A 23,812-nucleotide genomic window follows, 5' to 3' on the forward strand; every position below is an offset into this window, starting at 1 on the left:
TTGCCTTCCAAGGCAGGAGGGTGTAGGTTTGATCCTTGGTCAGGGACCTAAGATCCCACATGCCCTGTGGCCAAAAAATCAAAACATAAAACAGAAGCAATATTGTCACAAATTCAATAAATACTTTTAAAATGGTCCACATTGAAAAAAATCTATAAAGAAAATAGCTTAAAAGAAAAAATGATAGAACTACCTGAACTGGATTGTTGTGTCTGGCACATTAGCTACTATTATTGTTAGAATTTTGAGTTTTCTGACCAACTTGCTTACCCATCTTGCTGTCAGAAAATCTTTGGGCTGTCTTTAGAATGAGGGCTGGCAAGGTGTGTGGGATCCAGTATGTTGACTCCTCCCCACCCTCTGTCTTTATTCTTTGTCTTCTGTCATAGAGACATGTCTTCTCCATAACCTACTTTGCCAGAGAGTTAATACTTTCATACACTTTTAATTTTTTACATGATATGTATTTCAGGCTCTTTACATACATTAGCCCATATAATCCTTCTGGACGATATATTTTATAATCTCTATTTTATACCTTAAAACACAAATCAGAACCAGCACTAAAGCAAAGCAAAATTAAGGCAAAGTGAACAACAGCAAAAAGCAGAGGCTCTGAGTGATTGATTATCTGGCTAGCCTAAAGTTATTCAGGCCTTAAGGATTCCTATCAAGATTCCAATTCAGGCTTTTAATTTTCAGCAGTTCTTCAGATGATGCACTTCCTCAACATTTTATCTTCTGGGTACTTGGCCTATTGCCTTAAGACCAAAAAAAAATCTTTATTTAAATATTAAAAAAAATCTAATCATTTCTCTTCTCTGTCATTCAAAACTTGGGAGCCAGTATCCAAGTTTGATCAATATACCTTGACTTGTTGCCCATTGTTGCAACAATTTATTCCCTGTTTTGTCCCTTTTGTGTTCTTGAAAGGATTTGCCCTATTTGAGTTAATCTTTGAAAAGCCTAGAAAGTTATCAGCATCTCTTAACTGCTTTCCCCCTCTTTGAAACATTTGTGGCAGTTGGGCCTTTCTCCACATGTAGAGATCAGAATAAAACTACTTACAGAATGGAATGCTTCAAAGCTTCTCTGACTTCATTTCAACCTTGATGACATTCCTGCTTACTTTATTACCAGTTTGTTATTGGGAATCCAGTGAAAAGGAATTGCCAGACATAAAAGATACAGTAATTCCTGAAAAGGTGAAATTTTGGAGCCTTCTGCATTTAGACAACCTGAAGATTCTGGGTAGCTTTATATTTTCAAAAAAATTCTGAACATTTACGTCCTGCTTTTCTTTAGTTTTCTTATCCACTATCCTATTTTTCATATATCAGATGTTCACAGTTTTTATACTGAGTTCTAATGTAAAAAAAAAAAATGGTATAACCAAATTAACACATGTGCATTCATTCAGAAGTCCAAAAATCCTGAAATCTTTTTTAGAGTGTGCCTAGTGTGACATAACAGTGAAAAGTTACAAGTCAGTGTTGTTGGTGACTTATGACCAAGGTCATGGAAAACACATAGCTTTTTTTAGTTGCTGCATGATTATCAGGCCTCTGATGATAAATCTGCACCCACTGGAAATGCAGTTAACTTACCTTGGTGGTTTTGATTTATTAGCCTTGCAGTGGACAAGGTTGCCCATTTGTTAGTGCTTGCTTTATATCTGAATAGCTTGGAAGCATATAAATTTAAGGCATATCTTAAAGTTTGTTGCTTGGCTATTTCATATTTCAAAGAAAGCATCTATCAGAACTTCAGCTTTGGTTATTTCTGCTGTGACACTATTCAGTTTTTAGTATGATGAGGACATCTCATTTTCATTTTAGAGCATCTCTGTTTGTGATTAGGGCTGAAATTTTAAAGAACTATCAGAACTGTAATAAAAACATGAAAATTACAGGTGAACAATCAGCTTCATTTGGGGAGTAAAAGTTAAATGGTTTAAAGGGAGCATATTGAAGAACTAGTGATAGATTAAATGTATTCTATTTAGCTTTTCTTTGAGCTTTTCTTCAAAACAGATATGACCCTGAGGGCTTTTATTAAACCTTGTACTTAATTTTAATTATACAGAGGAATCTTCCAACATTGGCCTGAAATGGCATAAAAAAGATTTTTGAATGAATGAAAGGATGTGACCAGAATGAGAACTTAATGAATATGGGCTCTGAGTGCCCAAATGTGGAATAAATTCCAGGGTTAAATTGACCATAGAAGCAGTTATGAACTGTCAGCCTGAGTTCTCCTTCTTTATTGCAACCTGAGGAATAGCACATTAGTATGAATTTTTGAGTGTTAGTCCTTGTAACTATTTCTCAGCCTGCGCAATGTTGTAATTCGGGGCTGTCACTTGCTTGTGGTGGGTAGGGGTCTGTCCTGGGCTTTGTAGGCAGCTTGACACCAGTAGCACCGCCCCCAGTTGTCACAACCAAAAATGTCTCAGACATTGCCAGCTGTCCCCAAAGGGACAAAAATCACCCCAGCTAAGGTCCACTGTTTGATGATGCAATAAAGAGAATGATCAATGTCAAGGTGTCCATCTTGAAGACATCATAGTGTGTGTGTGTTAAAATAAGGTGCAGATCACAATGTTTAGTCCATTTGCCGCTAAGTTCAGTCAAGCTGAGCTAAGTCTTTTAAGTTTAAACCAGTCAGAAATGGCTGCAGTGTTATTTCAGTATCCTAGATCTGGCAACCGGACATATGATAGTTTTGCATTTGATGTTGCATTGGAATCCAACATTGAAAATTATCAAAGCTTTGATGTAATTGAATACTTGGCATTTATAAATACTGAAGTCTTAATCATCATGGACAACAGTAATTTTATAGTTACCATAACGTTAAGTATTTTAAGAAATAAAGAATGTTCATCCTTCACTCAACTTTTATTGATTCTTTTAAATATTAAATGTCAAAAGTAGAGACTTTTCCATGAGGAATTTATGTTTTCTGTGATTCGTTTTGGTGTTCTTTACAGAGAAGCTTAGCTCTTACTCTTATCTGGAGTAGAAAAACTCACCTAAATAAAAGTAATGTGATAGTAACAACCAATGATCATCATCTAGTACATCACAAGGAAATATTCTGATTCTAGAATTCTTTTGATGTCTAACAAAGATGGGCATATGTGAGAAGGAGGAAATGATCACAGGGTTGCCATGATCTAGAAAACTATTTCAGTGATTCATTACTTATTGGAATTGGTATTAAAAATATAAAACAATGTACAATTAGATAATTAAAGATTAAAAAGGAATAAAAGAAGAAAATAGGAATTAGATATTATCAAGCAACTAAGATCATTATAACTTTGGGGCATTGAGTTTGTTTCTTGACATTTTGTTGGAACTTAGCCAAAAAGGTAAGTGGTTAAGTAATATCAATTGAGTTAAGGTAGTATTCATTATCTGTTTTTTAAAAAGGCTTCTAAGTTATTCTGTAAGGCACATTTTTGTTTTTGTAGAATATGTCCAAATAACTAAATTTTCTTAGGATTTGACAAAATTTATAGTTTTTCTTGCCTAAAGACGTTGAGATATGTAGTCAACGATGTTTCCTGTTTTTCCAGACAGGGGAATGTTATCAGTTGGCTCTGAGTTTTGTGTTTCATAGGAAAGAAAAGCGAGTGGACTCAGAGGAAAAAAGTCAATGTGGAGGTTACTACTGTACCACTTTGTGTGTAAAATCATTTAAAGCCTTCCTGGTTAATGTCTGGTTTTAGGTTTTTAGATAGTATGGTATCCTCATGCAACCTGAGTTATAAACTATACTGCATATAGCTTTGATTAGATTTCCTTACTTGGGCTACTTAAAAATTGCCATTTACAAATTGAAGAACATTACCAAATTAAATACATTGAGCACTAATGTTGAGCTGTTATGACTGTTGTAGCAGAGACTAGCACTGCTTTGAGAGCCTTCTTACAAAGAGAAGATAAAATCATGCCCTCTTCAGAGAGTAGCACACTATTTTTGTTACTTTCTTTTAAAAAATAACTCTGTTGCTAAATCATGTTGTTCAAATATGGATTCTTAAAATGTACTTGGACATAAACTTGTTTACTGTCTTGAAATATTTGTGTTGAGTGATGCATGAGAAAAACCCCAGATTTTAATTGTAGTAATACGATTTAGATTCCAAAATGGCAACTAATATATAGGATTTATATGAACTTTATACATTTTTACTATTGATGGTCTTTGTCCATTGGGTCAGATGCTAATGATAGATCAAAGAAATTGTTTAGAGATATTCTTCTTAACTGTTGCTAATGAGATGGAACAGAAATAGTGATTTTTGGGATAATCATTCTGTATACCGTGTTGATACTTGTGATTTGTTAAGAAAAAAGCTGTCATGGAATTCTGAAAACATACTAAGAAATATTATAAGTATTCTTTTGTAGTGGTTAAGTGTACAAATGTCACTTTTTTCCATCTTGAGTAATTATCCTATAGACTCAAAATAACTAGGTAATTAGCTTGATAAGGACTGAATTGTTCTTTCAGAACAGCTTATGAATACAATTCTGGTGATAAGAGCTCATCATTTTCTAGAGCTGTTTTCAAAATAGTATAGGTAATTATTTGTTTTCTAGGAGAGGACATTACAGGCTTCCAGCATGATTTCTAATATGGAAATATTAACATAAATTATCATTTTGGAGTGAAATTATTTGATCAGTATCTGATGGTAATTTGCATTTCAGTATTTCCTCTTGGAATGTCTTGCAGTTTTTAAACATAATTTTCTGTATCTGAGAATGTTCATCCTTCAGTGAACTTTTATTGATTCTTTTACATCTTAAATGTTAACAGTAGGGACTCTCTTCTGTGAGGCAGTTTTTGCTTTCTGTGGTCAATTTTGATGTTCTTCACAAAGGAGCCTGTAATCTTGTCTGGAGTAAAAAAGCTCATCTTGATAGAAGTAATGTGATAGTAACAACCAGTGATCATCATCAAGTATTTCACAAGGAAATACTCTGATTCTAGAATTCTTCTGGTGTCTGACAAAGACAGGCATATGTGAGAGGAGGAAGTGATCACAGGGTTGCCATGATCTAGAAAACTATTTCAATTTTTGATTACTTATTTAGAATTGGTTTTAAAATTTTAAAACAATGTATAATTGGATAATAAAAGATTGAAAAACAATTAAAAAAGTGTATAGGAATTAGGTTTTATCATGCAACTAAGATCATTATAACTTTGGAACAGGTTTTATTCTTTGAATATTAAAGAACCTAGGGCCTAAGCTCTTTTTGATTTTCTGTATCTTAAGCTCATCAAGAGAGTCTCCTGTTTATTTTTAGAAATGTAAAGGAATCCAGAAGATTTCTTCCAACTGCCTCCTGCTATTCAGGCAACTCCCTCATGAAGCCCTGGATCTCAGCCTGTTCCTAATGAAGTGCAGATTTCCAGTTCTTGGGAGGTTCGTAATGAAGCTTTGGGTTCTAAATGGGTCAGAACAGATTTTGTACTTTCTCTGGTTGTGAGAATATTCAGCAGGCAATCTGTGCTAAAGACTCTGGAATAATAATTTTGCCACCTATTGGTTTCTTTGTTTTTCTAAGGAAAGAAGAACATTATTGATGACTAATCAGTGAAAGAGTTCTTTCAAGGCATCCCTTATTGAGAGATTTATCCCTTTGCTCCAGCTCAGTAAAAAGATGATTTAAACAGTATTCCTGTAATTTAAATAAAAAAATCTTCTGTTTGGCTCTAGGGATCTGGTACTGTCTAGATTTATTTTCTGCTTGAAATTGAACATGTAGACACTGTGCCAATGGGTACCTAGTTCTTCCTCAAACCTCAGTGGATCTGGTTAGAGAGTTGGACAATTATCCTTGAGCTGTTTGGTGATTTTTCTCTCCTATGTTTTCCTGGAGATCCTACTTTACAATTGGTGGGCCTCCTAGACTGTTCACCTACCTTTCATATCTTTCCTTTCTTTTTTATTAAAAAAAACTCATTATCTTTTTGATCTATTTTCTGCGAGATATCGCCAATTTTTTCTTTTAACTCATATTGATTTCTAAATTTCTTTTATCATGCTTTTTGGTTTCTGAAAATTCCTTTCGTGGTTCTTATTTGTGGCAGCTTGGTCTCTTGTAATCTTAAATGAGGTATCGATGTCTTGCTCTGATTTTAAAGAAAAGTTTCCTCCTCACTGAATAAATCTCTGTGTTCTACAAGTTATATTTTAAATAAATAGTTGGTTTTGGCCTATCTTCCCTAATTAAAAAGCTGCTTGGAGCTCAGAGCATTTTAGCAGTGTCAAATTTGAGCTTGACTATGAGTTATCTAGGTGGGCCATTGAATAGTTAAATTAGACATTTAAACTCCCTAGAGAAAGGCTTCCCTGGTAGCTCAGCTGGTAAAGAATCCACCTGCAATGCAGGAGACCCCGGTTCGATTCCTGAATAGGGAAGATCCCCTGGAGAAAGGACAGGCTACCCACTCTAGTATTCTTGGGCTTCCCTGTGGCTCAGACAATAAAGCAACTGCCTGCAATGCAGGAGACATGGGTTTGATCCCTGGGTTGGGAAGATTCCCCTGGAGAAGGGAGTGGCAGCCCACTCCAGTGTTCTTGCCTGGGGAATCCCATGGCCAGAGGAGCCTGGCGGGCTGAAGTCCATGGGGTCACAAAGAGTCGGACTTGGCTGAGCGACTAAGCACAGAGAAACATGTTCTGCCTTTTCTGGAAGGAAAAGTTCTTGCTGCCAGTCTTCTGCCACTAGGAAAGGGGCTGTGGGGGTAGCAAGAGGGTGTCTCCGCACCTAGCCTCCGCTGTGTGCAGTTACTCAGTCCCCTTGTTTTCTATAGAGTTACTGTGTCCTTAGTTTCTTGGGATCCTCCCAGCTCAAAGGCCCTCTGTTTCCCCCTTTTCCAGACTCTTCAGTGGGAGGGGTGGAGATGGAAGCAGGGGCAGGGTGCGAGCCTTAACTCAGGACAGTAGGGGAAGATACGTAGGTGTTTAACCACTTCTCAAACAGCTCTTACCCAGTCCTCATTTTAGGTGCTCACCTGCCTCCCCCAGCTTTCTCCCATTTTAGAGAAACTTATGCTACCAGTTGCAGAGCATTTTGGGGAGCCTGTTGTGTAGCTCGTTGGATAGTGGTGGTGTTCGTCTCTCAGCTGTGTCCGATTCTCTGCGACCCCATGGACTATAGCCCTCCAGGCTCCTCTGTCTATGGAAGTCTCCAGGCGAGAGTACTGGAGTGGGATGTCACTTTCTTCTCCAGTGTAGCTGGTTACTTCTTGGCTTTTCCCACTGCCAAGACTGAGCTTTCTTGTCTTTGGTAGTTCAGTTACTACTTATGTACCTGCTTTCCATCTTCTAAAACTTCGTGGCCATGTTTCCTTTCCTGTTCTTTCTGTTCTTGTAAGTTCATGCCTTTTTTTTTTTTTTTTTTTTAAAGACCAAATTAGAATCTTTTGTTCAGTCCACTATCTTGCTGTGAATAGGGCAAGATATTTAAATGTACCTATTGAAAATGTACCTTTGAATGGGAAGTTTTCAGAAGGCAGATCTTATACTAATAGTGCACCAGTGTCTACTGTAGAAAGTTTACTTAGCTCTGAAGGATTTATTTTTTGAGCTAAAAAGAAAAATGGATAATGCAACTATGTCTTTCTTGTGTGGAAGTATTCTATCCAACCACCCATGTAAATTTTTAAAATTAAGACAGAGTAAACTGCAGTGAAAAGGTTGACCAAAGGCTAAGTATATATTTTAACGCAGTGAAAAAGTTTGTCATGGGGCCACGTACAGCCTGATATTTCTGCAGAAAGATACCCCAAACTCTGAGATATTAATGAAGTTGTTTCATAACCAGAGTCAAGTTGTTGATTTTTACAAGTATTACAATAAAATGTTAGAGGCTTTTAGCATGACCAGAGAGGTCTGTGTCATCACCTTGTAAGGGAAGGTGACATTTATAACTAGCCAGAGTGGAAGATCTTTCTTCAGTTTACGTCAGTCAAACGGAGGCAAAGTGTAAACAGTTCTTTTCCTTGCATTTTATACCTGGGACAAGACAGAAAAGAGTACACTGTCAATCGAGGCTAAAAGGATATTGTAATTCTATTTATAAACATTAGAGATACATAACTTTAATTATCAATATTATTGCAAAATGTTTAGATGAAATATAGCTAACTTTTAAGAGAAAACACAATAAAATAGTACTTGGGAAATAGGAGTTTCTATTGTCGCTTGAGGAGTATGTGTGTGTGTGTGAATGTGTATGATCTGGAAGGCAGGATAGATGAGATGAGAGGCTGAATTCTACCATGAAGTTTGTAGAGGCTCACTTATCATAATATTCTCATTTGCATCTTTGTAATACAGGGTTGTATCATATACTTTCGTGGATCATTCCTATCTTCCAATTAAAAGTTAAAAACCTGTGCTGTGCTTAGTCACTCAGTCATGTCTGACCCTGCGACCCCATGGACTGTACCCTACCAGGCTCCTCTGGCCTTGGGGATTCTCCAGGCAAGAATACTGGAGTGGGTTGCCATGCCCTTCTCCAGGGGATCTTCCCAACCCCAGGGACTGAACCCAGGTCTCCCACATTGCAGGCAGATTCTTTACCAACTGAGCCACCAGGGATGCCCTAAAAAAAGTGTCATCAATCTAAAAAGAGTATCTGTAGGGTCTTTTCCACATGACGGGGGGTATGACCTTTGTCATCGTGGTATCTGTTGTTTAAGGATGGTTCTTGGGAATTTGACTTCAAGTTAAAAGAAGCGTTTGTATTTCTCAGTTCACCCAGAGGAGTAATAAACCATACTTCAATTTCTGAAGTCTGTTTCAAAGTCAAATGCTCTCCTCTGAGAGTACTTTGCTGTTCACTTATACAACTGGAAAAGGGCATTTCAGTCAACACTTTATTCTCCAAGTCAGAAGCTGAGGGTGAGTAAGCGGCCAACAACAGGGATAATTTAAGGACCCTCACAAGGTTTCGTATCAAAACATCTCTCTGAGAGAAGCCTGTTTATTTCTCACTACTTTTATGAACTGTTTCAAATTTTGCCTATTACAGATTTACTTAGATTACATTGTCCTCTTTTAAAATAAAAATATCCCAGGGAGGGTTGAGCAGTCTGTTAATCAATCATTCACAATCTAATGTGGCTTAGTTTAGTTACATTGCTTTTCTCTAGTTAATGGAAATTTTAATGGGGGTCAGGAAGAGCGAAAAGGGAAGTAACGTTTTCCCCGGAGTTCTTAAGTGTAAGGCAAGCCTGAGCAGAGGATGTTGAGGTGGGCTCGCTTTTGACATCCAAAGGACAGCGTGAGGGCACTGGGTATTTGGGATTGGAAAGATGAGACGCAGGTGCTAGTTGAGTGAAGAAAGAGGAGTGGGAAAATGGCAAAGACAAACTTTCAACTCTGAAATGTTGTGGGCCAGTTCTTTTTCTATAATGAAGGCCTTTAAGTCAATAGTATTGGGCACTCTGGAGAAATGGTTTTGTATTTTTGTCTTAAATTTGTGTTATGTTTTTTGTAATATGTATCTTAATATTATGGGAAAGAAAATATAGACCTTAAAAACAGACAAGCTGCATTCAAAAAATGCCATAAAACATATACAGTGCTGTTATATTTTATTCATTAAACAATTGCTTAATGTTTAAACAATTGCACAAATGTTTAATTCAATTAAATGTTATTCATTAAACTTCCATTAACTGGAGGAAAGCAATTTAATTAAACTATTTATATTTTAAACTTCAGAGAATAAATAATCAGGGTTATAAGACTAATTATTGTCAAAAGCAGAGAGGAGGTCTCAGAATTATTCAGTAAAGCAGTTTTGCAACTCTGTTGGTTGAAAGAAATGTTTCTTTCAGATACATTTTTTTTTTTTTTTTTTGTATTTGCTGCATGGCAGGGACAGTGCAATGTAGTTGTGTCCTTGGTAGGCTTGGAAAATATTTTAGCTTAAGCAGGTGTTTCTTTTTTTTTTTTTTTTTTAAATCTTGCTCTAAATTGTAAAGCCTTTGAAATATAATCTACTTATTTTAGGAATTGTTAGACTTGTTCTTCTTATAGAACAGCATATGTGAGTAGAAAAGCAAGCTAACATATTTTTGGTTAATCACACCCATGGAAAACTGAAAACCACATTAGAGTTTAGACACCACCTACCATTTTAGAGCTTTTAACCCTATAATGTAATAATCTATAATATTATAACCTATAACCTGTAATTACACAGATATATTACTTGTGAGGAAATAAATGATCTCATTTGTACCAGTTTAGAAAAAAAATCAAATCTGGAAAGTCAGAAGCTATGGTGTAATATCTTATAGCTAGGGTGACCATATCATGTATCATTGAATCCAAATTGAGATAATTTTTGGAATGAAAGGTGATGTTCAAAATAATTAAAATGTTGTCCATCTGTCCTAATTTATGCCCGGTTTAAATTTTATCATTTTGACCTCTCTTTAGTTTCAGTACTGTTTCTTCTACTGTGTGCAATCTGAATTTAAATCTGTCCAATGAATTTTAAAATTTCAGATAATTATATTTTTCAATTTTAGGATTTTCTTCAGTTTTTGTAGAGTTTCCATTTATTTCCTGAATACTCCTATCTTTTCAACCATTGTATCTTGCTTCTGCTGTATATATATTCTCCTGATTACGAGTTTCTTGTCTCTTTGCAGATTTTGTCTTCCACGAAATTGGTCCCCGGTGCCAGAAAGGTTGGGGCCCACTGTATGTAAACAAAGTACATAAAGTAGATAAAGCAATGGTCCCCAACCATTTTGGCACCAGGAACCGATTTCATGGAAGACAATTTTTCCACGGACTGGGGGATGAGGGATGGTTTCGGGACGATTCTCATAAGGAGCAGGCAATCTAGGTAGATCCCTCACATGCACAGTTCACAGTAGTGTTCATGTTCCTAAGAGAATCTAATGCTGCCGCTGATCCAACAGGAGGCAGAGCTCAGAGATGGGGAGTGATGGGGAGTGGCTGCAAACACAGATGAAGCTCCGCTCGCTCACCTGCTGCTCACCTCCTGCTGTGTGGCCCGGTTCCTAACAGGCCACGGGCTGCTAGTGGTTGAGGCCAGGAGCCTCCCTCAGCTGGGGACCGCTGTACTAAAGAACAAAATAGGCTGGAGTATCTACATCTCTACCTGCCTTACCTCTTTGTTACCTTCTTCTTTCTACTCTATGATTTTTTGACTTTATTTATAATTCTTCCATTGAATTTTAATAATTAATACTTTTAATTTCCCTTAAAATCTTGTTCTCTAATCACTGCCCTTTAACCCGTGCACCCATTTTTATTATATGGGTGGGATATTTCTTAGACTTTCTCTTGTGCTATTGACTTTTCTCAGATGACCGGTGATGCATGTTATTGGGGAAGTGTGATGCTTGAAACTTGTGGGCACTGCTTTCTTTTGTCATTTTTTACCTTTGTTTCCCATGAAGGAAAGAGTTAAGTCTAAACTGTGTGTACTTGAGTGGGCATGATAACTGGTAAATACATGTGCACTGAACTTAAGATAGGTACTGTAAAACTGACAGTCTGGTGTTGTCCATTGGAGTCTTGCCCTTCCAAGAAAAATCATTTAAATTCTTTGGCGATGGGCTCTGTCACATGGCATTTCTGCCAGTTGTCTGAAAGTGAAAGTGGGAAAGACTTGTTTAGCTGTTCAGTGATCAGTCCTTTACTCAAGTAGCCTCAGTGTTGTTGTACAACCCACTCTTGTCTCCTAGGCCTCCAGCTTGTGTTGTTAGAACCTTTCTGGATTTCTCTCTTGGGTGAAACAGACTTCTCTCCTGTGAAGCCCTTATCTGCTCCCAGGTTTCGTCTTCACACAGAGTCACTACAGTAGTGCTCTTGGTGTCCTGTCTTCTCTAAATCCATTAAACATTGTAGACTGCTTAGAGTTTGCTTCTCTAAATCCATTAAACATTGTAGACTGCTTAGAGTTTGCAGTCCACTAACCGTCCTACCTCACTCACTTTTTGTTTTTATATTCCCATTTCTATGTTTTTAGATTCATTTCAGTGTGTTTTGAAAGGAGAAAGGTAATTGTGCTTAGGTTGCCACCTTTCCTCAGTAGTCACATGTAGTTTGAATGTTATTTTGCTATTTAAATATTTAAGCATTTGCCTTGTTTTTTTTTTTTTTAAGTTTTAGGGGCATTGAAAGTAGGTTTAAGTGCCTTATAGATATTCCCCATCATTTATCTTTATAGATTCTGTCAATAACTTGATATTTCACAGACCTAGTAAATATCTGATGAAAGAGTAATTCTTTTTTTTTTTAATTAAAAAAAATTTTTTTTCCCATTTATTTTTATTAGTTGGAGGCTAATTACTTTACAACATTGCAGTGGTTTTTGTCATACATTGAAATGAATTAGCCATGGATTTACATGTATTCCCCATCCCGGTCCCCCCTCCCCATTATACAGAGCGAAGTAAGCCAGAAAGATAAAGACCATTACAGTATACTAACACATGTATATGGAATTTAGAAAGATGGTAACGATAACCCTATATGCAAAACAGAAAAAGAGACTCAGGTGTATAGAACAGACTTGTGGACTCTGTGGGAGAAGGCGAGGGTGGGATGTTTCAAGAGAACAGCATCGAAACGTATATTATCTAGGGTGAAACAGATCACCAGCCCAGGTTGGATGCATGAGACAAGTGCTCGGGCCTGGTGCACTGGAATGACTAATTCTTAAAGCCCACTAGCATGAAACCGTAACTGAAAGTATTATAACAGAGCTTGTGAAAGTTTTGTTGTGACAAATTTGTGTTTTGGCAAAGGTAGAAAAACTAAAAACCAACTTACTGCATCCATATTTAAATTGTATATATATTTATACTTTGAATGAATTTTACTTAAATAGCCTTTAGTTTTGTCTGATTTTATAGTTACGAAGCAGGAAAGGATAGGAGTGGACTAGAAGCTGGTGAAATTAGAGGAAAGGGGCATCAGGAGGAGTGGAGGAAAAGAATTGACAGCTGGTGGGGAAAGATGTGCCTGATGGTAAAAAGTGAAAAAGGAAAATACATGTCTCTTGCCTCTCGCTCCCTTTGGGTACGGAAAAAGCTTTGTGTAGCTCTGACCCTGAATACTTTATAGCTCAAAACTACAAAAGAAAAACACATTTGAGTTTCTCTTGATGATCTTGGAGATCAGTGCTGTGGATTCATTAGTTTTCTTCAGTCAGAGGCTAACTATCTACTCTTTATACCAGTGGAGTGTTTATGTGAACTTGTAAGGAAATGCAAACCTCTCTTAACACTTCTTAATTAGACTGAAATTCCATCAAGGGATTTGTGTTGACCTCATAAAGAAGGAATGTGAAATTTAATTTTCCAAAGTCACAAGTGCCCAGTCAAGGGCACAAACAATATATCTTTTCTGGATAGCCTGCTTCATGTGCACAATGCACCAGTGCTTAGCTGCATGGGCCCCAGTGTAGAGCCAGCTTTTATATCATTGTCTAAACCCTCTGGAAACAGTGACAGACTTTATTTTTTTGGGCTCCAAAATCACTGCAGATGGTGACTGCAGCCATGAAAATAAAAGACACTTGCTCCTTGGAAGAAAAGCTATGACCAACCTAGACAGCATATTAAAAAGCAGAGACATTACTTTGCCAACAAAGGTCCGTCTAGTCAAGGCTATGGTTTTTCCAGTGGTCATGTATGGATGTGAGAGTTGGACCATAAAGAAAGCTGAGCACTGAAGAACTGATGCTTTTAAACTGTGGTGTTGGAGAAGACTCTTGAGAGTCCCTTGGACTGCAAGGAGATCCAACCAGTCCATCCTAAAGGAAATCAATCCTGAATATTCATTGGAAGGACTGATGTTGAAGCTGAAACTCCAATACTTTGGCCACCTGATGTGAAGAACTGACTCATTTGAAAAGACCCTGATGCTGGGAAAGATTGAAGGCAGGAGGAGAAGGGGATGACAGAGGATGAGGTGGTTGGATGGCGTCACCGACTCCACGGACATGGGTTTGGGTGAACTCCGGGAGTTGGTGATGGACAGGGAGGCCTGGCGTGCTGCAGTTCATGGGGTCGTGAAGAGTTGGATGCGACTGAGTGACTGAACTGATACTATCTAGTAGAGAACAGAAATGTTAAATTATTCATAAAAAGTGGCTAAGTGTATTGCATTACCAAACCAATTCTGCAATTTCCATGGACTTATAGAAAATGTTATTCACCTCTTGGGGAAAACCTTTAGCAGAAAGCTGAGTTTTGGCTGGCATGCTGTTTGCATCAGTTTATTCTCTGGTTAGGTTGTTCTGGAAGTCAGTTGTATACACACTCTCATCATGTTGTGGAATTAAAACAATTTTAGTTCTCAGCCCGTACTTATTTTTCTACTGGTATTTAACCTTCTGTGTTAAGTTTAAGATTTGAGATTCCATTGTGATAGTTCAAATGTGTACTGTCTACAATAATGACAGTTTCCAAGTAATCGAATGAGATTCTGGAGTTTCATTTCTTGTTCTATTGTAGGCTGTTCCTCTAAACATCCCTGTAGTGTAAAATAAGGACATTATATGAAGTATGGTTATGTTTCTGATGTACGTGAACTGTTTAGAATTTTCAGCTATTCAATAGCATAACTGCAGAGCGTACAATTAAATTTTTTTTTCTAGGTAAAAGAGGATAATTAGAGTCAATGAAAGAAAGATGGAGAAAGCCAGCAAAAGACAGCAATGAAATAGAGTCAATAGCGTTACCTACAAAGGCTATTTATGTGTAATAAAATATGAAGCATAAAATCTTATTATTAATCCTCTTATTGGAATTTTTGGTGCCTGCATAAAATTATTTATACTTTATATCACTTTGCTTTTTAATTACTGAATGTTTGATTAAGAAAATTTTGCACTTTCTAAAATGAAGTCAATGATTTAACATATAAGAGAGTATTAAGGATTATAAATTCATGATATTTGTCTTTATGTTAATATTGAAATGATAAATTTCAAAGATAAAGACCATTAAAACTGGATGATTGAGTTACTTACTTCAAATCATCAGACTTTATTAGCATAAATGTGTAAGAGCTACATTGGTGTCTATTTAATTGATGCTTGGAGGGAAGTGCACGTATGAGTGTATGTTTTCTTGACAGTGTCCTGACCCCTGGGCTGTTACACCAGCGAAATTTATAGTTGCTGAGCTGCGCTGTTTCACTGTTGCTTTTGATATTATATTACAATTTTAGCTTATGTTCTGGGAAGAATTTCATCCTTAATTATGCAGGGACCCTCCCACTTAGTCTTTAATTTATTCCTTAATTTAGGGGCCAGATTATCAATTTCTAATTAATCCCAGGAGCTACATGAGCTATTCATTCCACTAACACATAGGGTTTCTTGCATCAGAGAACATGTTTTATATGAGTTTATCCTTTGATGGTACCTGATCCATAATAGAGGTTATACTTAAGTGATTTTACTAACAGAATTCTTTAATTAACTCAAAGCGTTGTTCACCTTTCCAAATATAAATTGTATATTTGAATGGTGGTGGGCCATGAGAAGAAAAGGGGCATTTATGTTTGCCTACTATTTGATTTTTTAATCTCTACAGTTAATATGGTATGGCTAGGCTAGATTATTATTATTTCTACTATAAAAATGAAGAAACTAAGGTTTAAGAAATTAGATAACCAGCTCAAATTTATATGGGGTTGTAAAATTGGTAGAGTTTGAAGACTTTCTGACTTTCAGAGATAATAGGTATTAGAAGGGATACTGGTAAGCCACTCTTACCTGACTGGATGGGGAAAGCATGGGACCAGGGGAGTCTGGGCCTAGGTAATAGTTACATGAGGACAGTGATGATGCTCGTATCCGTGGCACCTACCACAATGTGTAGAAACTCTTGGGTGCTCAATAAAATTTTACTGAAAGAATAAATGAAGTGGAGGTGATCAAGTTTGGGGTCATACAGAAAAAGGAACTCAGGAACAAGGAAGCTTTGGAATTGGGGTGTTTATTTTGAAGAATGCAGCAAGAATCCAGTTATTAGGTTCAGGGAACAAAGTCAGGAAGGGGCCAACAATCAAAGCATAATTCCTGATCTGGGGTCCTTAAATTCTTCAGGATTATAAATCTTGATGTAGAACTGAGCTTGTAGTTGGGGGTATAAGACATCTCAGATTTAAGAATTAGAAGGATGAAGTAGTGAGCCTTCATAGTAGCAGACCTCTTCCTAAACTGATTATCTGGTTGAATCAGCAGGAGTGTTACTTGTTTTTGTTTACTCATTAATGGCAGCCCACTCCAGTACTATTGCCTAGAAAATCCCATGGATGGAGGAGCCTGGTAGCCTACACTCCATGGGGTCCCAAAGAGTCGGATACCACTGAACGACGTCGCTTTGTCTTATTTTACTTCTTGCTTGTACTAGATACTTTTATATCTCTTGCAAGTTCTACTTATTGGGCTGGGGCAGCATATACGTGTGTTTTTACCTCCTTCAGATTAATGTTTAACACAGAATATTTTGTTAGGGAGCCTGGTTTCTTCTGACAGGGTTTATCAGGTGGGAACTCATTAGTCTCTAATGGGTATTCTACCACATGAATTGCAGATAGTCCCCTATGAAGCGATATTAGTATCCCAGTGTTTTTGCAGAGACCATGGTTTGATCTATATATAAAAGAACTATTAGACTTGGATAGTGAACTCCAAAGTTTCTGGTATCAAAATTAAAAAAAAAATTGTTTAGTAAGATTTCTCTGATGTTCCTTAGAACTACATGTCATCTGTTTTCAGTCCATGTGATTTGGGTATATTTCAAAAGGAGGGTTAACCCACTCCTGACCAATGAGAATATTGTGATTTGTTCCCAGGTGGACATGTGGACCAAGCCAAGGCCTTTGGAGCCAGTGATAATTTACCCATTGGCCTTTGCTAAAATTAAAGCAACCAGAGTGTGCTGAGGTTTGACCATGTCAGCCTAGAACTATTGAAACCATCTTTTCACTGTACATGGGGATCTTGCTGGGGAGAGAACCAACATAGATAGGGGTTGAGAGATGAAAAAGGAGAAAATGAGTTCTGATGAAATTTTCAAGCCTTTAAGTCCATCCATGCCTGAAAGGTTTTACTTTGGACTTTTTAATTGCATGAGCCTATATATTCCCTTCGGTTTAGCTCAGGTTTTACTTTACTTTCTGAAATTTGCTACAGAAAGAGATTCAATTTTTTTCATTTATGGAAAGCAAGCAATACAAAATTAGTAAATGGTGAATATTAAACAGTGATAGAGGGTGAAATAAAATTTCTTTAGGTGCTGAATTATGTATTTTCTGAATGATTAAAATAACACTCTTTATGTATGGTCAATCTAAGGTAACAAAGGGATAATTGATACAAAGGACCTTATTGTTTTGATGAGGTATTTTAAAATAATCAAAGGCTTTTTACAGTAGAGTGTTTTGCTTTTCAGTGAAAAAAAAACTTTCTAAGATTCATATGTAGTAAGATGTCTATTTCTTGATCTGAATTTTTGTCTTTTTCTGTAGCACATGATTGATAAATTTGAGCAGATATTTGCCTGAGAAATATCAATGACCAGAAAGTATTTTGACTACTGACTAAAATGTTTATCACTACAGCCAGCTCTTTAATGAAGAAATATAGATACTGGTATGTTGTGTCACCTTTGTATTTTAATACTAGATATACTAAGGGCATGAGCCCAGCTAAATATGCTGAGGACATATGCCAGGTTAGAACTAAGGCCCACAGACTGCATGGAAGTTTTGTCACTGAACTATATACAGTGTAACAGAAAGACTCAAGGGGTTCATTTGGCTCTCTTCATTTAGTTCCCTGCAGAAAAACTTAAGTAGACTAAAAATATGGAACCACCAGAGTCGTCTGCCTCTTTTCAGTTCAGCTCCAATGCATGGTTACATTGAAAAGTTTCCTTAGGGAAAATTTAATTGGTAAATTCTGATTTATTCCAGTAGATAAATGACAATATGACAGTATGTATTTTCATTGATAATTAATAAAAATTTATTAGTTATTCAGGAGTTTTGTTTTAAAAGAGTCTATGTAGCTTGGCAACTTAAAATTCATCTTAAAAATGTCTATAGGATCTGAATTTTAATATGAGACACCTGAGAATTTTTTACATTTATTGAATCAGCCTACTGATTTCCTTGTTTAAAAAGTGAAGCCAGAGGATAATCACTCCTAAGGATGTTGTGGGGGATGTGATTTGCATTTTATCTACAGGAACATATTTAAAGAACAATTTGAAATTCTTTAGATACATTTTGGAAGACATATTTTAGTTATTTAAGTAATGTATGCAAAGCACTTTTGTAAGGAATATAAAATCTTAATGATATAGTAAGACTAATTTGATCACATTGTTCTCTACATTTAATTGACTGCTTTTAAGGTGTCTTTTTTTCTTGTCCTTTGTAGCAATTTTATTTTGCAGGGGGAAAAAAAAAAAACTTCACTTACTTTTAGGACAAGTGTAGTCCCTCTGGAAACTAGAATTATCTTCTGTCTCATATTAATCTTCAGCTCCCTCCATTAAGACAGAAACTCATTCTCTTCTTCAGTGGATGCTGGCCTGATATTGGCTTATCCATTGATGTTTTTTAACAGTTGTTGTTCAGTTGCTAAGTCATGTCCCACTCTTTGCAACCCCATGGATTGCAGCACACCAGCCTACTCTGTCGTCCACTGTCTCCTGGAGTTTGTTCAGATTCGTGTCCATTGAGTCAGTGATGAGTCTAACTGTCTCATTCTCTGTTGCCCTCTTCTTCTCCTGCCCTCAATCTTTCCCAGCATCAGGGTCTTTTCCTATGAGTCAGCTCTTTGCGTCAGGTGGACAAAGTACTGGAGCTTCAGCTTTAGCACCAGTCCTTCCATCAGTCCTTGAATCTGTAGATTGCTTTGGGTGGTATGGATGTTTTTAACAACATTAATGCTTCCAACCTATGAATATGCAATGTCTTTTTATTTATTTGTGTCTTCTTTAATGCCTTTCATTAGTGTCTTATAGTTATCAGTGTACAGATCTTTCATCTCCTTGGTTAAATTTATCCCTTGGTATTTTATTCTTTTTTATGTAACCGTAAATGGAGTTGTTTTTTAATTTCTCTCTCTGGTAGTTTGTTATTAGTGCATAGAAATGCCACAGATTTCTGTATATTGATTTCATATCCTGTGACTTTACTGAATTCATTAATTAGTTCTGACAGTTTTTTGGTGGAGACTTAAGGTTATCATGTCATCAACAAATAGTGGCAGTTTTCTTTCTTTCTGAAATGGATACCTTTTCATTCTTTTCCTTTTTTTTTTTTCTTGTTTAATTACTGTAGTGAGGAGTTCCAATACTATGTTGAATAAAAGTGATGAAAGTGGGCACCCTTGTCTTATCTCTGATTCTAAAGGAACAGTGTTCAGCTTTTCACTGTTGAGTATGTTGTTAGCTGTGGGTCTGTCATATATGGCTTTTATTATGTTGAGGTACATTCCCTGTACACCAACCTTATTGAGAGGTTTTTTTTTTAATCTCTAATGAATATTAAATTTTGTCAAATGTTTTTTGCATCTATTGTGATGATCATATGATTTATTGGCCTGGTTCTTTGCATGCTTTATAATTTTTTATTGGATGTCAAACATTGTAGATCATACCTGTTAGGTATATCTTGACCAAAAGTGAAAGGAAGGCCTATAAGTTCAGTTCAGTTCAGTCACTAAGTCGTGTCCGACTCTTTGTGACCCCATGAATTGAAGCACGCCAGGCCTACCTGTCCATCACCAACTCCCGGAGTTTACTCAAACTCATGCCCATCGAGTCGGTGATGCCATCCAGCCATCTCATCCTCTGTCGTCCCCTTCTCCTCCTGCTCCCAATCCCTCCCAGCATCAGTGTCTTTTCCAATGAGTCAACTCTTCGCATCAGGTGGCCAAAGTATTGGGAGTTTCAGCTTCAGCATCAGTCCTTCCAATGAACACCCAGGACTGATCTCCTTTAGGATGGATTGGTTGGATCTCCTTGCAGTCCAAGGGACTCTCAAGAGTCTTCTCCAACACCACAGTTCAAAAGCATCAATTTTAGGCACTCAGCTTTCTTCACAGTCCAACTGTCACATCCATACATGACCACTGGAAAAACCATAGTCTTGACCAGACGGACCTTTATTGGCAAAGTAATGTCTCTGCTTTTTAACATGCTGTCTACGTTGGTCATAACTTTCATTCCAAGGAGTAAGCATCTTTTAATTTCATGGCTGCAATCACCATCTGCAGTGATTTTGGAGCCCCCCCAAAATAAAGTCTGACACTGTTTCCACTGTTTCCCCATCTATTTGCCATGAAGTGATGGGACTAGATGCCATGATCTTAGTTTTCTGAATGTTGAGCTTTAAGCCAACTTCTTCACTCTCTTCTTTCACTTTCATTAAGAGGCTTTTTAGTTCCTCTTCACTCTCTGCCATAAGGGTGGTGTCATCTGCATATCTGAGGTTATTGATATTTCTCCCTGCAATCTTGATTCCAGCTTGTGCTTCTTCCAGCCCAGTGTTTCTCATGATGTACTCTGCATATAAGTTAAATAAGCAGGGTGACAATATACAGCCTTGACGTACTCCTTTTCCTATTTGGAACCGGTCTGTTGTTCCATGTCCAGTTCTGACTGTTGCTTCCTGACCTGCATACAGGGGCCAATACATTATCATAAAATTTTGAAGTATAAAATACCACAGTTAATTTACTTAAATTTAACAGAATCAAGGCATTCTATATTGAAAATGAAAGAACAGCAGAATTTTAGCTCAGTGTTTCTTTGTCATTAGCCAGGAGTCAACAAACTACAGTAAAGAGGCCAAATTCAGCCCCTGGCCTGGTTTTGTGAAATTTGGGGCTTAAGGTTTGTTTTTACATTTTTTAAAGGGTTGTAAAAGAAGCCACGAAATACAAACACAGCAGAGACTGTATGTGGCCCACAAAGCCTAAATATTTACTTTCTGGTTATCTTCCAAAAATTTTATAAAAAAATTCCTCAAAGATTTAAAGGTAGGAAAATTATTATGAAGCATAAATTAAGTTGTTTGGGTAATTAAAAAATATCATGTGTCTGTTTTTGAGATAGTATGAATTTCTTCCCTGTCATGAATTATGAGGAAATAATTATTCTTTTCCTTCTAACCATATCTCTCTCTCTGTTGTCAAAACTCGGCCTCTATTCACTGGTGCCAAATAGAAATGTGGAGACAGTTGGGTGAAGTAGAAAAGAGTAGCTTTTATTGGTTTTCCAAGCATAGGGGGTTAAAGCCCTGAAGACTGTGTGACTCACCCTGGAGAGGGAGTGAGTTTTAGAGTGTATCAGAGCTTGAGGAGCAGGGCATGATTAGCTCCTGTATAATTCTAGGATTGGTTGGCATTCAGGTGAAGTTTCAAGCATCATCAACCTTCTGGTTTTGACCAGTTGAGGGTCTTTTTGTGGTCAGAAGTTTTCATCTGGAGGGCAGTCTGCTTCCTCTAAAAACAACTTAGGGATATGTGTCAGGCCTTTATCTATATCTTTCAGGGAACTGGGAGTTTGATGATTCTATTATGAGGCAGAAGTACCACCTAAATTCTTACAAGTTCCCCAACCCAACAGCTAATCTTGTTTTTTTTTGGAAACATCTTTACATTTCCCAATCATTAACTCTTGAGTCAGCATTTTACTTCAAAAGACCAGGACACAGGGGCCTATACATGGTTTCATCTCCACCAATCTTTCAGCTTTGTTGGTTATATTATTCTTTTTTGTTAAGGTTTGAAAATATTCAAATCATATTTTCTAACAAATAACTGTAGTTGTTTAAATAGATATATTTAAATTGATTTAGTGCCCACCAACACTTAGTTTATTCATCCTTTCTTTTTCATTTTTGATCCCTTATTTCATCTATTTCTTGACTGTAGGATTTCACTTTTCATAAAGCTATCATGGAAGGTATATTTCTTATGATTTTGTGAGATTAATGAAGTCAGTTACCTGAATCTCAGAGGAAAAGACGAATGAGTGTAAAATCCTTAGGTCATACTCTGTTTCCCTTAGAACATTTTAGTTATTGCTCCATTGTTTTTTGGAAGTTACTGTGAAGAAGTATGAAGTTAGCTTAATTCCCATGATTAGAAAAATTATATTATTTTCCCACCTGAATAATATGGAATTGGGAAATTATTTATAAGAGCTCCAAATGTTTTTTTCTGTTCCACATATTAGGTAAAGTTTATCTCTATAAATTTATTTTATTTACTCTTCATGTATATTAACTTCTCTCTAATTTCATCAATATCTTTGTGATTTGCTTTGATTTATTCATTAACTTATCTATCCATATGTTCATTTGTTTATTCAACAAATTTTTCCTGTACATAGGTTAACAACAGCTAACAAAAGAGTCATTGCCCCCTTGGACTTAGATTCTAGTGCAGGGAGAAATACAATAAGCAGATACATGAATAAATATGTATCAGGTGATGCAATGTGAGTGCTGTGGAGAAAGTAAAGCAGTCAGATGTTAGCAGTGCATGTTGAGTTGGGTTAGGAATTCCTTTTGTTTTTAGGGAAGGTGTTGCTGGCAAAATAATATATTTATTAATTTTTTCAAAAATTTTTTTTAAACCATGAAGTATAGTTGATTTGCAGTATTGTGCCAACCTCTGCTGTAAAGTGACTCAGTTAAATAGATACCTGAAGAAGTGAGCTGTGAGCTAAGTAGAAATCTGGGAATAGCATTCCAGGCAGAATGTTTGAGGGCCTTGAGCTAGTGGCAGCTTCCTCATATTTGATGAACTTAAAGGCCATTGTTCAGTAGCAAAAATGGAAAAAGATAAGGTTAGAGGGAGTAGCAGGGGCCCAAATTGTAGAAATGACTTGGGATTTCATTCTTAAGACAGAAAACCACTGGAGAAAGTCTCTTAGTTTCCTATTGCTGTGTAACAAATTATCATCAATTCAGTGGCTGAAAACAACACACAAATTATCGTCTTGCTGTATGTGGGCCAGGATTCTGTCATGACTTGAATCTGTTTTGTATTTCAGGGTCTCAGAAAGCTTCATTCACTCTATTGGCCAGGTTGTATTCTCAACTGGAGGCTTGACTGGGGAAGAATCCACTTTCAAGCTTATTCAGGTTGTTGGCAGAATCCATATTCATGTGGTTATATACCTGTAGAGCCCAATTTTTGCTGATTATTCACTAGATGTGGCCTCATGTCCTAGAGGCAGCCCAAAGTCCCTGGAGCCCTTGAGGTTACTGCAGTTCTTTGCCCTATAGGCTTGTCCATATGGCTGCTCATTCATCAGACTCACAAGGAGAGCCCCATATACCTATCACAGGCAGAAAAGATGAAGGAGCTCAGGGAATAAATCTCAACACAGCAATAAAATGAAATTTCCTTTAATGTTACTAGCAGTCTTTAAAAGCATGACATGTGAATATCATTGATAAATCAACTAGTTTTTGAGTTTTGTAGGAACTGCTATCTTTTATTTAGAAAAAGATTTTAAAATCTGAAAGAGAGGCATATAAAACAGATTGTATCAATTTATTAGGGAGCTAATATTGAACTGGACAGTCTCTATAAAAATCACATGCATGTCTTTTTATCATGGGCATTTTTTTTTTTTGCTTGTCTGAATTAAATGACCTAATACTGGATGTCAGTAGTTATGAATTCTTGAAAACTACAGAGACAAACATGCAAATTAAAAAATGTCCCCAAAAATGTCC

The 23,812-nt window shown here is 36.7% G+C and overlaps 1 protein-coding gene across 2 annotated transcripts in view; it reads left to right on the plus strand.

Moving 5' to 3' along the window:
• Positions 1-3,122: 3,122 nt before the first annotated feature.
• IQCM (IQ motif containing M) overlaps positions 3,123-23,812 on the plus strand; it is a 486,330-nt gene continuing 465,640 nt past the window's right edge. For both annotated transcript variants that reach the window (XM_070474777.1, XM_070474778.1), the window contains exons 1-2: positions 3,123-3,376; positions 5,328-5,446. The gene's annotated coding sequence lies outside the window, so the exon portion shown is untranslated. The remainder of the gene's footprint in view (positions 3,377-5,327; positions 5,447-23,812) is intronic.

The sequence above is a fragment of the Odocoileus virginianus genome, chromosome 12, assembly GCF_023699985.2.
Source record: "Odocoileus virginianus isolate 20LAN1187 ecotype Illinois chromosome 12, Ovbor_1.2, whole genome shotgun sequence".
Lineage (NCBI taxonomy): Eukaryota > Metazoa > Chordata > Mammalia > Artiodactyla > Cervidae > Odocoileus > Odocoileus virginianus.